Genomic DNA, 13,087 nt, shown 5'->3' with positions numbered 1-13,087 from the left:
AATTTTTTTTTATCTTTTGCTCCAAAACGGTGTCTCGATCAGCTGCTTGAGGGATGAGGTTATTGATTTTCCCCGTACGTCTGCCCAAAATACAAGCTCATTATCCCTTTCAGGTGGGAGGTGGAGGTGCTGCGAGAGTAACACCACTAAAATGGGTGTTAAATGGGCGGTGAAGTTTTCGCTGCACGTGGTTGCTGCCCCGGTTTTTGGACGTGGTTGATCGACGATCGGTCCTTTGTTGACGGGCGCAATGGACCCACTATTAGCGAACACCCATCTAGAGGACGAACCAGGGTGAGCAGATGTAGTGTGAATGGGTTGTTTTACCTTTTTTCTACTGTTGTTAAATTTTAACTTAGTTCCGAGTACCGGACGCGCCGGATAGGTGTGTAGTAAGAGAAAGAGCACCCTTTTTCGTGACAGTGTAAATTGGATTTTGCTTTTGCGAGTAATTATAGTCGTACCCGGGCATCGTTAATTACGCTCATGTCCGGTTGTTTGGCGAATGTTGCCCCCACGTAGAGGTTTGGAGAATAGTCTTTCTGTCTGGCATGCCTGCGGGCAGAAAGGCTCAAAACAACTGACAAATTTTCGTATTAAAGCAACCGATCGTTTTGCTGTTGTCTCCCTTAATTGAGTCGTTTCATGTTAGATGGATGACATACGTTCGTAAATTTTACGAGTCTAATTTCGCTCAAGGACACAAGGCTAAGGCACATCAAATCGTGGCCGGTGAACGAATAAATTGTCTAAAGTTTGAATTGCTTTAAATTTTGAGATTGGGTTTTTTTTTTAAAGGAGCATATCCTAGGGCAGAAGCATTTACGCCAGACCCTTCGGCAGCAACCCAAAGACCACAGCCAGTGACGAATGTGCCTTGCTGGTCCCAATGTCCTAATAATGTCGTTCCGCCGGTCTGAGGCTTAGGTTTCCAGGGGCGTGGTATAGCTGCCATTTTTACTTTGCAAGGTCATATTAAATGTTCCGATTGCAACAAATTAGTGACCTCAAATGAAAATTCAAATATACACGCACCCAACACAGCATTGGCCCGTGGAAGGTTTTCTAGCGTCTGTGTGAAGTCGTTGGCGCCCTGAAAACATCGATAAAGTGTAGGCCGCTTGACGCAGTACTGCACGATGAATGAATTTTATCGACATGTGCCCCATAAAAACCGAAACCGCCCGCGACCTTTCAGTAGAGAAAAAGACCGATTGAAGTTATATTATTACCAACAATTTCGAATACAGTAGTTTGTCCGGTGGCTTTAGATTTCTCACGGGCCGCCTTTCGACGATGGTTTGGTTCGATGACCCCACCGGTCGGTCGAATCGAACCAATCGGCTTTTAATCGATTCAAAATTGTCGATGGAAGAAATTTTGGGATCGGTTGTGACCTCGAAAAGTGCTGCAGAGTGCTGGTGCCGAAAAGAGTCGGCTCCTGTGGTGGTTTATTAAATGCTCGCTGCTCTGTTACGCACTGTTTACGAAGACTAAATTTGCCCGGCTTGTGTATGTTCCGTTTATATTATAAACTTTATAGCAAGCCGTTGTTGTTGTTGTTGTTTTGTAAGTCGCAAAGTTTTTGCGAAAACAAAACTTTAAATTCGAATGTTCGAATTATCTTCCACGTTAAGCGTTCTTAGTCTTGCAAGCCAAAAATTAATACGCACGCACCATTGCGCAGCTCCGTTGCGGGGCTAGAATGCGGAAGCGAATGCTGATTTTGTTTTGCGATTGGTAATTAAAAGTGCCAGCAACGTTAATCGCAAAGTATAGCGGGCGATTTAAACAAAAAAGAAAAAAAGAAAAACGAATTTACGTCAAACAGTTGTCACTCGGCCGAGTCAAAAAGGGAAAGACTTCAACAGCCGGCAAAGCGATGAACCTCACCCTTTCTGCAGTGGCTTGTTGTTGTCGGTACGAATTATTTTAAATTTTATTTCTTTTATCATCAAATGCTTATCAAAAACCACTCGACCACGCACGGCTCTAAGCTTGGCATATGAATTGATTATTCAACGCATCCTCGTCGCCGGTGCTTTATCGCCCAGACCTCGCTAACCTCTAGCCAGTCAAGGACGGACGGTGGCATGTGGTGCGCGGTTCACATGTCTCGTCCACACCTGTAATAAGTGTATTGAAATTTGATAGCACATGAATGCATGAAGGATTACGATTGCACAACCAACCGTCATCACCGTTCCCTTTTGACCGTGCGTTTTTGACAGAGGACTGTTATGAGACACGGTGCGTCACAATTGGATAAGATCGGCTTTTGGGGCAGCTCGGAAGGCTGCCCCCCTCGGATGCTGATGATGTGATTATGAGCGTTTATGCTTGCTGCACTGCACCTTGATAGCTTTTTAATGAACCTTTTAAACATTTTCGAGCTCATCTCGCCCCGACTTCGCGTCCGTCGGTGAGATGTTAGGGCATTAGAAGATTGATGAGGTCTTGCTGAGCGGTTTAAACGTTTTTTTTTTTGCTTTTTTTTGGGAATCCCATTTCACTGTTATCATTATGTTTAATCGCGTACGTTGAATATTCAAGTGCGTGAGTTCAAAAGGCACGTTACGTCTTTCTCAAAACCAGCATTACTCTGTGTATAACACACTTACACCTCAACGGAACGGACAGCTACCGAATTATGCGTACAGTGACTTCCTTTTTTGGTGGACGTTTGTTTTTTGTTGACCTCCATTTCCGGAGCCCTTTGGCGTAGTCCCCCGCCCTCTCTGATCAGCACCAATGGAAGAAACGCTCGGAAAAGCGCTACTCTACGCGGTTGTGGAAAACGTTAAAAGAAAGCAAGCGAAAGCCTTTACCTTCGGTAGCATAAATTTGCTCGCTGCGAGACGCCCGGTGAGCATAAGTGTAGATGAAATTGTGGGCGCCGTTGCGTTGTGTCCGCTTTTCTAATACCGCACCCGATAAGCCTAAACCATCGTGTTCCGAGTGTGTCTCTCGCCAGCGTTTGCACAGATTACACACGGCTAAAACCAGGCGTGAGCTACATGAGTGGTTTTTATTGCGCACCGGGCGCATTTTTATTTCACTTTTTGAATATTTTCAATAATGTAACGGTTGCCGAGCGAAAACTCCCGGACCGGCAACGATCTCTGGGGGCACCCCTGGAAAGGCCGGACTTTTTTTTTCTGTTACGGAATGAATGAATTTATCGAGAGCACCAATTGACGCGTCGCGAGCATGGTGCGCGTCGTCGTGGGCCTTTGAATAATGGACGAAGATTTACGGCCGACAGAAAGCCCGGTGGCTCTTGGGTGATTTTGGGCAGCGTAAAGAATCAAGTGGAAAGCTGTTGTTTTTGGGTGGAAATTTATGTTTATGTGTGCATCATTCATTCATTCTAGAATGTTCGAATTACTTAAAAAAAACAGGTGCTAATGATGGTGTCTTTTGAAAGGCTGCTTCCGATTTGGCTGCCAAAAACCCATAGAACCTTATTAGTGATACGGGTTGCTTACAAACAAAAAACTGTTTGGGCTAATAATGTTTGCAAAGCAAATTTAAGCTGTTGCTCCATATTTATTGTATAAATCGAGGAATATAAAATGGCACGCTATAATGCTTGCTATATATTTATTGAAAATGTGGCTTTAAAGTCGCTTAAGTCACTGGAGTGAACGGCATTAATAATAAAATAGTCATTAAACAAAGTAAAAGCTCCAACTTTTTTCTGTTATTTCATGTAAGTTACAACTTTAAAGAAAAAGCGATCCATTCCGTCACAATTAGGCAAAGCTATACTTTTTTTTTGTCCACCAGCGACAATCCAACTACCGAACCTCAGCTTCAGTATATCTGCTAATTGTTTACGATTTGTTTTGATTCTCATCGTTCGTGGTTTGATCGTGGTTTGTGGATGCTGTACAGACTAAACTATGGTTTGCAGCCAAAAGAAAGTACCTTTACCACCCGAAGTCGCCGCCGTTCGAATGTTCTCGTGTCGGTGGGAGTAGCGCGATTACTGTTCGGGTCAACGAGTGTTCATTTGTCGGTAGTTCATTCAGTCGGGTGGAAAGCTGGGTCCAGCGTGCACACTAATTGTACCGTGCTTGTTAAACCCCTCAAAGACCGTGCTGTTCTTTAAAGATCATGGTATTATAGCCAATTTCGATATTTAGTAGGAAAACTTTAATTGTCAATCCCGTATTTACCAATATCCCAAAGTGTTTTACTAAATTTTTTTATAAACGGATCATGATAATGACGATCAGTCTCACCTCTTTACCCAGCCAATGTAGCGAGAGGCACGAATTTACCACTAGGATATTTAAAATATATAAGTCTATTTTTGGATAATAAAGATCCTTCACTGACGGGCACTCACTTTTCGCTACGGAGTTACTCGAAAGGGTATCGTTTTCAGACTTTTAATATTATCATTTATTATTTATTAATTACGGCTTCTAGCCGTCATAATAAAAAAAATTAAAAAAATATATTATTTATTATCTATTATTATTATAATTTATTATTACAACATTTTTTTCATATTTTAGCCTAATCTTTAAGTTAATTCTTGGATAAGATTTCTAAGCCAGCTCAAAACATTGTCTCAACAACACTAAAGTGGTACTCTAATTCCATAGGTTCCAAGGGTAGTGGCAGTTTTGATAAATTTTCACAGACTAGATAAGACAATCTATAGATCTTGTGGAAGGTTATCTCTTTCTCACTTACTTAATATGATAGTCGCAGCACTCACAATGTTGTGATCTTTCTTGTATTCCTACTCTAAAAAACTCATCGCAAAAGGGCTGTTTACATTTTGATTTGTAAAAATATCATTCATTTTCATACCATTTTCGTAGATCATCTACATTTCCTGAAAAACATTTTTCGGCAATTAAACTATGAAAAAAGTTTTTCAGCTGTAGTGGCCGTAAGGCGTGAATTGTGTTCATACTTTTAATTTTGTTATGAAGCATTCACTCCCCAGATAACGAAATCGTAATGCTTTCCCGCTCTATCTAACAGTAACAAGTAAATCTGCCAAAGCGAGAAATGATGATGATTTTGTTACCTGGGGTCTTCAACAATAAAAGTTTTGCGATTTAAAATTTATTTAAACGTTAAATTTAAACAAACGTTAAAGTTCCTGCATTGCCAGCTCTTAGTTCACGCCAAATGAATGCTCCCTTCCATCAAACAAAACAGATTCGCCGTGGCACGAGCCCATTCGGTACGACTAGTGTCTACCGAGTACGTTGCTTTACTTCCCTCTCTCCGTGTTTTGCAGACTCAACAGCGTCGACGTTTTCATGCCTGCACCTAGTCGCGTGTTCGGCTGGTCGATCGGCCTCACCAGGCGGTGAACCACTTCACCGTGCGAAGCCAGCAAACCGTTCTGTCTGTTTGTCACTAGATTTGAACGCGTGCAGACACACGTGCGTTTTCACATCGGTCGCAACGAAAACACTGCCAGTCGAGTGCTGGTGGAGAGTGAATCGAAGGTACTAACGGTGTGTTTGGTTTGTAAGCTAGCTTTGCTGTGCTGTTCAGTGTGGCCGGTGTTTGATCGCGTTGGTGGAAATTTGGGATAGTGCCAGCAGAGTTAGGGAACTTACGGGAAAAGACGTGTAGAAGAAGAAGCAGATCAAAACGGTACAGTGAAGGAGGTGAACTTGGTGTAGAAGCAATTGAACAGACGCTTAAATTTGTGTTTTGAGTGTAATTTAATTTACAGAAAAATTAGCGATAAAGAAAACGATTGTGTGCAGTATAACCTTAAAAATCAAACGAATGTCCAACGTCAACGACCGTCAATGGACGGTGAAGCACGGTTTTTCATTCGAATTTTGGGACTGTATTTTTAACCAGTTTCATCGTTCACCAGCAAGCACCACCGAGTTCGTTCGGCGTTTTTCGGTGTTTCGGCTCGAGGATGCGACTGAGGCAATGTAACAGAGCGTGAAGCATGCCTTTATTTACTTTTTTTTCTTCTGATACTCCTGTTACCATTTAACCGCCCTGACAGAAGGCCCGGACAAACCAACAGGTAAAACACCACGAGGATTTTTTCTTTACCGTGGCAAACAAGTAAAACAGAATTGTAACTCTTCTCGGACGGGGAGTTATAAGGGGAGTGAGAGGGTAGGGGAGTTGGGTTGTGCGCGGTTAAAGGTGGTTCGGTTTGATTGAACAACAATGTATAGAAAACACGAAAGAAGGAAAAAATAACCGTTCACTTCAAACCGTGACCGGTCGCCATTGTGTGTGTATGCGGGGGCCAGAAAATTCGTTTTACACCCGTGAAAAATGGCACATGTGGAGCCGCACATACACACACACACTGACGATCCAGCACGAAAAGCGTAGCCTCTATGTAGCCTTTTTCGGGGGGTGCTGATGATGAAGGTGATGATGATGAGGCAGGCAGGGAGAAAAAAAATGGTCTGTGAAGCCTGCACCTCTTTTCCCCGAGTGTCGATGGCCGGCGGCCGGCGATTCGGTTGCGACCGGCTGCTCGCATTTTCCAGCCAGCGGTCTGTTCGCATTTTCCGCCCACTCATCTTGCGCATTGCGTTATTGTTTGCGTTCACGCAGTGGTCGATCAATTTTCTTTCGGTGCGCCCCGTTTGCCGTGGTGTGCTGGGCGCGATTTTGGATGTTTTGTGTATTGGGTGAGTATCTATCACAAGTGGGTGAGCACAGCCAAAACACAACACATTTTTCTGTTGATAGCGGGTCGAAGTTTTGAGCCAGGGTGTTTTTTTTTCGTTGGTTATGAATATGAGCCGTTGCGCCATTTGCGACACAGAATGCGTACGATTAAAGCACTAAACAATCAACCGAACTCTGTGGCGAGGAGGCTCTGTACGTGAAGGCATTATCATTTTCGTGAAAGATAGCATTTAAAGGCGTATCGTGTGATGTGGTTGCTTGGTGAAGATGGAACGGCGTAACAATCACCCTTAATGCGTGTGTGCGTGTGTGTACGATCGTGGATGCGCGTGTGGTCTGGGCGTTGGAAAAGTGAATGTGGTGCTCGCTGGTGAATCCGATCGATTGTGGTATTAATTAGCCCCAAGCCCATCGGGTGATCTCTTGATGTATTTTTGTGTTTTGGTTTTTCTTGGGGTATTTGATGATAAGGTTGTTATCTGCCGACACGCAAGAAAGGGTTGTGTGAGCAAAAGTGACGTTAATGAATTTGGTGGAGCATATTAAAGAAGCATCAGTCAACGGAGGAAAGTGTTTAGTAGCCGAGCGTCATCATTATCGTCGTCATCGAGAATGTGATGGGTGAATAAGCCTGTGAGAAATTGGAGGATAAAGCGACCCGAAAACTACCACCACATCCATAAGGTAAATAGCTAATCAAAAGCTTCTGAAGTAAACGTTTGACATTGACAGCGTGGACAAGATCAAGTAGAATTTTCACACTCGAATGAACATCACTTTCGGGGGGTTTGTTTCCAATACTTGTTTGATGTTGTAGGTATGCAATTCTACCACGACATTAAGGTGTCCAATTTCCTTACAAATCTTGTCGGTTTACTTGTGCGGTATGTGGTTTGACTTAAGCTACTATTCGGTGGTAGTGTTGGTGATACGATCAATGTTTGCGTGATGATCTAATGTGCTTTGTATGGTCAATGGAGTGTGGTTGCCCCGGGGGACAAAAGCAGCATAAATATTTGAACTACAGGTTGCTTCGGTTGCCAAGCTTACATCGCCTTTACAAGGCTTTTCCGTGATCGGAGCTGCTCTGATTGCTGTGTGCACTATTGACTTGTCAATTGTTTGATGACTTCTTTTTGCCCTCAAGCTGAAGAAAAATAACAGCAAGGTCGTAGACTCAAATTGGAATTAGATGAGGGTAGGTAAATTATAGAGCTCTAAGGAAAACTTTATTTAAACTGCTATAATGAATAAGTTTTGCATTGAATCCGTCCACCTAACAAATTGATCAAGCCTTTTTATGACGTTCCATGTCCTTGAAGTCTGCAGTTGATCTTGACGCGGATAATTCCGTCTCAGCAGCAAAAAAACACCGATTGTCAAAAATTAAAACTCATTGTATCGAATGCGACGATTCACCTTCAAACGCATGGTCAAACAAATTCGTTTTAATAATTTAGCCACACAGTTCAGAAAACTATGACAAAGTAAACGACATCAACAATGCAGAACTAACCAATTTTTCGAGTTTCTCCATTAGCCCTTGCTCTGGCCATCAACAAAAAACAACGGCTCCCAATTTAGTGGCCTTTTGTTTCAACTGGATCAATGTCCGGCGTCCAGACTAATGGGGTTATTGTCATGGTGTTTTCTTTTTTTTTCGGTCGATCCAGTCGGTCGGACGGCCTTTCTCCGTAAAGGCTTCACCGACGAAGGGAAAACGGTTTATCATTCTGTCGAAAAATGCAACACATCACCCTTACACAGCAGTAGACGAAAAGCCTAATTTATGCCAACACCTGCCGGACAGCTCAAAGGCGCCTTCCTGCCATTCATTGTTCACTATCAGATTTCCCATGTTTGCTGCGAGGGCACTAGGGAGAATCGCAGCTATCATCTGGACACAATATCGGGACGGAATTTCCTTTCATTTCACCACTGGCAGCCACCACAGACGAAACCGAACTGCAATCGCGGGTGTTACTTTCACTGATTCGCTTCATTCGTTGGGTGTCAGCGGATCCGACGATGCAAACAAGCTCTACCGTAGAACATCATCCTCGGTTTGGTAGCTGCTGTGGCTGGTTGGCCAGGTAAAAATGGCCAAACAGTGTTTCCCTTGGAAAGTGCGCTTTCTTTCCGGGGGTGAGCATTGCCTTTTTTGTTTTTTATTGATACGAGACTGCGTGAGACACAGGGTGTACGGTTTCGGTTTCGGAACTGGAACCGGTTCCGTTTGCCTTCGGGAAGGGTATATATAAATCCCGTCAAACACCGGTTTTTTGTGAAGGGGTTTCCTCTAATGCGTACCCAAAGGCGTACGTGGAGGTTCTTTTCCCCTCAGGAACAAAGGCCGACTATTGTCCCCATGAAGTTCGAAGGGAGTGGAATTAAAATGAGACAATTAATTTACCATTAGCTTCACCACAACATTTGAACCGGTGACCAAACGGAACAGCCGAGTAGTTTGATAAGTAGACAACATGTCTTAGATCCCTCTGCTCGATCTTGGATAATGATGGCTGGTAGGCCACTACTTGAAAATTTCTACATCATAATTATAAACCTCTCTTCAACTAAGCCGTAACCGGGCGAACCCGGGTACCCGGCACAACTTTCTCTCGCTAGATTGATTTTTCAATCCACGCGAAGATCGCTTATGCTGATAGCGGGTTCCCCATCAATCTTCCCATGCCCCATTGGGACGATCGTACCTACTCGGGTTACGTAAGACTTTAGATCTCGCTTCCCTCGGTGCAAAAATAAAGATACGGAAGGACGGTGTCGTAATCGCAAACATCCTACGTGCTTGATTTAAATTTACCGCCGATCTTCTATTACCGGCCGAAGAGAAGATCCTCCTCACAGGTCGAACAGATTGTGACCTTGGCGTGGCGGATGACAAAAAAGTACATAACGTGAATAAGCTTAGTGCTGACAGCTGTGGGTAGTTTGGGCGTTTGCATAATTAGGATGTATCATCCTCACTCACCAATCGAACCCATCAACGTGGATGGGAGTGGGATGATCGCGAATGGGGGTTTTTGAAAGGCGTACGATCGCGCTTGAGATCATCGTTGGATGGATTGCGTGTTTCAGAAGCGTGTCTTCTTCTTCTACACAACCTGTTATAGTACGACGAGGTAGACCCTTTTTATCACAAAGAACCAAAAGAACACGATCGCATACGCGTAATTAATCATCGCACACTACACGTAATCCCGTACGAAATTCGCAATCATGCACGACACGCGATCCGCTCGATGTGGATCTGAGCTGAGAAGGTTAAATTAAATTTTGCTACCCTGTATCTATCACCACCGAGCTCTGTAGTTTAGCGTGATCTCGATCGCAGAAAGTTACATGCGCTGCGCGCACGGGTTCGTCGCATGCTGAGCCGCGTTGAAGTCTTTCGTTTTCCTATAAAGTCTGCCCGGCTTTAACAATGCCTGGGGACCGGCTTACGAAAATGGTGATCACGCACGCCACCAACCAACAGGCCACGAGAATCATAATCGCGCTGTGAATTGGGTGCAGCAAGTTGCAGCAGAAGGAAAGGCAGACCAGTCGCGCCGTTACCGATAAAAACACTTTCTGCCACTTCCGTTCTCCGGAACCGTACGGAACAAGTGATAATGGTTAATGGGAATGATGGGGGTATGCACCCGTATGGGTATGATGACCTTTTTTCCTGTGCGACACGTAATACCGTAGGCTATCTTTGAAGTTTTTATGCCCTCCTGTTGCTGGTTTGTGGGATGCATCGGCTTTATGGATGTGCCTTTTTGCAGTTTTACGTACGTGCTGTGCTGATTAATTCGACTGGATGGGGAGTCATCGTTCGGATGGGGTGTCGTCGGCCGTTTTTGTTGTGTCCGGTCGCCGATTATAGAAGCGCTGTAAAACTATATTGCACCTAGCGTAACAACGCTATAGTCTTTGATGTGGAAGAAATGGCAATGGAGGACGGTTGAGTGTGTTTTCCTATCATATTCCTCGAAAAGTCTTGCATAATATTGACTTTAGGTTTTTGGAAGATTTGCGAGATAGCTCATGTTTAAGTTCAGCAAGAAGTGAACAGAGAGAATACCTGATCAGCAAGCAATTCCACCTGGAATCCCCTTGTTTCCCTAAAGCCTCTAAGCAATTAATTCACATTCGCAATAATTAGCTTCCGGCAGTTTACATAATACATGCCAATCGCAGACGAAAACCCTCGGTCGGTGCCATTTAAATGGAATAATCACTTTATTGTGGGGCTGTAAACGTTCGTTCAGCGGCGAGCGATACAGATCACTCCCGGCCAGCCTGCCAACCCGTCAGCCAGCAAGTAAGTAGTTTGACGGTTTAATGGGACGTCTTGAGACTTTCGGGTGAGAAATTTTCACACTTTCGCAATGGGGAAAGGAAACTGGGCGAACAAAGGCAGAAGCATCGTTTATGTCCCGTTCTTCCGATCCGGTATACGATCCTGTTGGTGTGCGTCTGGGCAAGTTGTTATTGCTGCCTTAAATCTAATTTATGAAGAGCTTTTTTGTTGTTGCTGTGGGCTTTCGCTGGTTGCAGATTTTTATTGCCCCGCTGGAAGCGGAATCAAGTGAAGTCATTTGTTGGGGTTGGGGTTTGGCTTGCTGGTAGCTGGCTGTGTGTTTTGTGTTATTAATTTAGATGATTTATTTGGGATATTTTGGGAACTTTTACTGTTCCTGTTTCTGTTCACCGTGTTTCATTATGGTTTATCTGCCAATAATTGTGCATAATTTTCCATTTAACTGTCACAGAACTTGAGATAAGATCTGTTAAACCTCGCAGTTAGATAAGAATAGCAGACGCTGTCGCTCGTTTGATGATCTTCGCTACAAGTTTCACTCTACCTCTTTGCGATTGCGTGATAAAATTTTACTCTTTGAATTACTACTCGCTTCAAACTCCACACGACACTGTACACATTTTTGAGAAAGGCATTTCATTTGGGTAGGTGTGGGAAAATGTACGATTGTTGGACCTTTCTCTTGCCGTTCGTGCTTGCCTGAAGCATTTAATGAAGGATTTTCTATTAAAGGATTTCCACCCATCTTCACTCATAAGTGCTCGGTCGCGTGATAAGCGTCTCTTAAGCATTTTTCTCTTTGCGTGACACAGCTTCATGCATGCACCATGTGCATGTGTCGTTTCTATTTCTCTCGGCAACTCACACACGTAGAAGAATAAAACGCTTCCAGTGGCATCCAACTTGCCACACGATCATTTGGTGAATGAAATCTGCGCTTGTGCCCCCAACAGCGACAGACAAAAGCATTTTGTGGCAGGAATTAATTTACCACCCAAAACCCATTTGCCATCCAGCCCGGAAGGTGGTGGTCTCATCAAGCCCTTTTGCTAATAAGCCCCTCAACGTAACCTACGCCACCCCATTGACCGCGGTGAAAAAGCCGATCGTTTTTTTGCGATGCGGACCTAAACTTGGATACATTTTCACACGCGCGTGGACCATAACCATGTCGAGGCACACGGTGTAAGCAGGATGCCCTCAAGATGCTTTTAGTCGTCACTGGAGGAAAGTTAAAGTTCAAAATAACAACTATGGTTGCGGTGGCAGCTAGGTAAGAAAAAGAAACAGAAAACGGAAGTCAGGAAAAGTGATGAGTCGCGTTGGGGGAACCCATGTCCGGAGGGCTACATTTGCGACCGGAAATGAAATCGGCTTTCCGTTGCTTGTTTGTCGGGTGTTTTTTTTTTCACAGCCAAAAAGGTCATTACAAGCAAAGGAAAGAAGGTAGAAAGGTTTTTGAGCAAGCGATGAACCCCCCCCACATGTGTCCAATTGAGCGTGTTTGTTCGCTGTGTGTGTGTTTTAAAGTTGCTAAAATAAGCATAAATCATCGTCAAAAAAATGTCATGCAAAACACAGATGGTTGATGTTGGGGTTTCTTCCCGATCCACCCCAATATACGTGACATACCCTGGCACTGGTGGCCTTTTTTTGTGAGCTACCGCTTTTTTCTCAACCACCATGAACCACCTTGAAATTGCTTTGTTTGTTATGCTTTCCTAACACGCAAAAACACACGACACTTGTAGCAAACGAAAGCGCTTTCCCGCTTCCGATCAATGTCACACCACGGGTGCTTTATCACTTTGTTACCGCAAAACGATCGTTTAACTCGTGCGGTAGAAGTTGAATCATCTGGATTGTTGTATGGTACCGACCGGTGAAGGTTTGCTTTGTTAATGCGGTTCGGTTAGGTTCGGTGGCGTGAATGAATCTTTGTTTTCACCATTTTTCCGCTCGGACAAGCGATGCAACTGTTGGTGACTGTCGTGAATGAGTTGTGCAAATTTACCCATTCCCACCTGGAGGATTCTTCTGCTTCGAGAGTTGTGGTGCTTCACGGTGCGACGGCAAACTACTGGGCTTAAGATTTAAAAATAAAGC

The 13,087-nt window shown here is 44.0% G+C and overlaps 1 protein-coding gene across 4 annotated transcripts in view; it reads left to right on the top strand.

Moving 5' to 3' along the window:
- Nucleotides 1–13,087, top strand: part of LOC118506276 (histone-lysine N-methyltransferase SETD1B-like) — a 32,454-nt gene that overhangs the window by 3,404 nt on the left and 15,963 nt on the right. Inside the window, exons 1-2 of one of the 4 annotated variants that reach the window (XM_036043190.1) lie at nucleotides 5,299–5,480; nucleotides 7,123–7,335. The exons of 1 other annotated variant lie outside the window; for it this stretch is intronic. The gene's annotated coding sequence lies outside the window, so the exon portion shown is untranslated. 2 more of the 4 variants (XM_036043191.1, XM_036043192.1) reach the window with 2 other exon arrangements.

Source organism: Anopheles stephensi, chromosome 2 (genome assembly GCF_013141755.1).
Source record: "Anopheles stephensi strain Indian chromosome 2, UCI_ANSTEP_V1.0, whole genome shotgun sequence".
NCBI classification, from domain to species: Eukaryota; Metazoa; Arthropoda; class Insecta; order Diptera; family Culicidae; genus Anopheles; species Anopheles stephensi.
The sequence above is the reverse complement of the archived record's forward strand: the minus strand, read 5'-3'. Positions and strand labels throughout refer to the sequence as shown.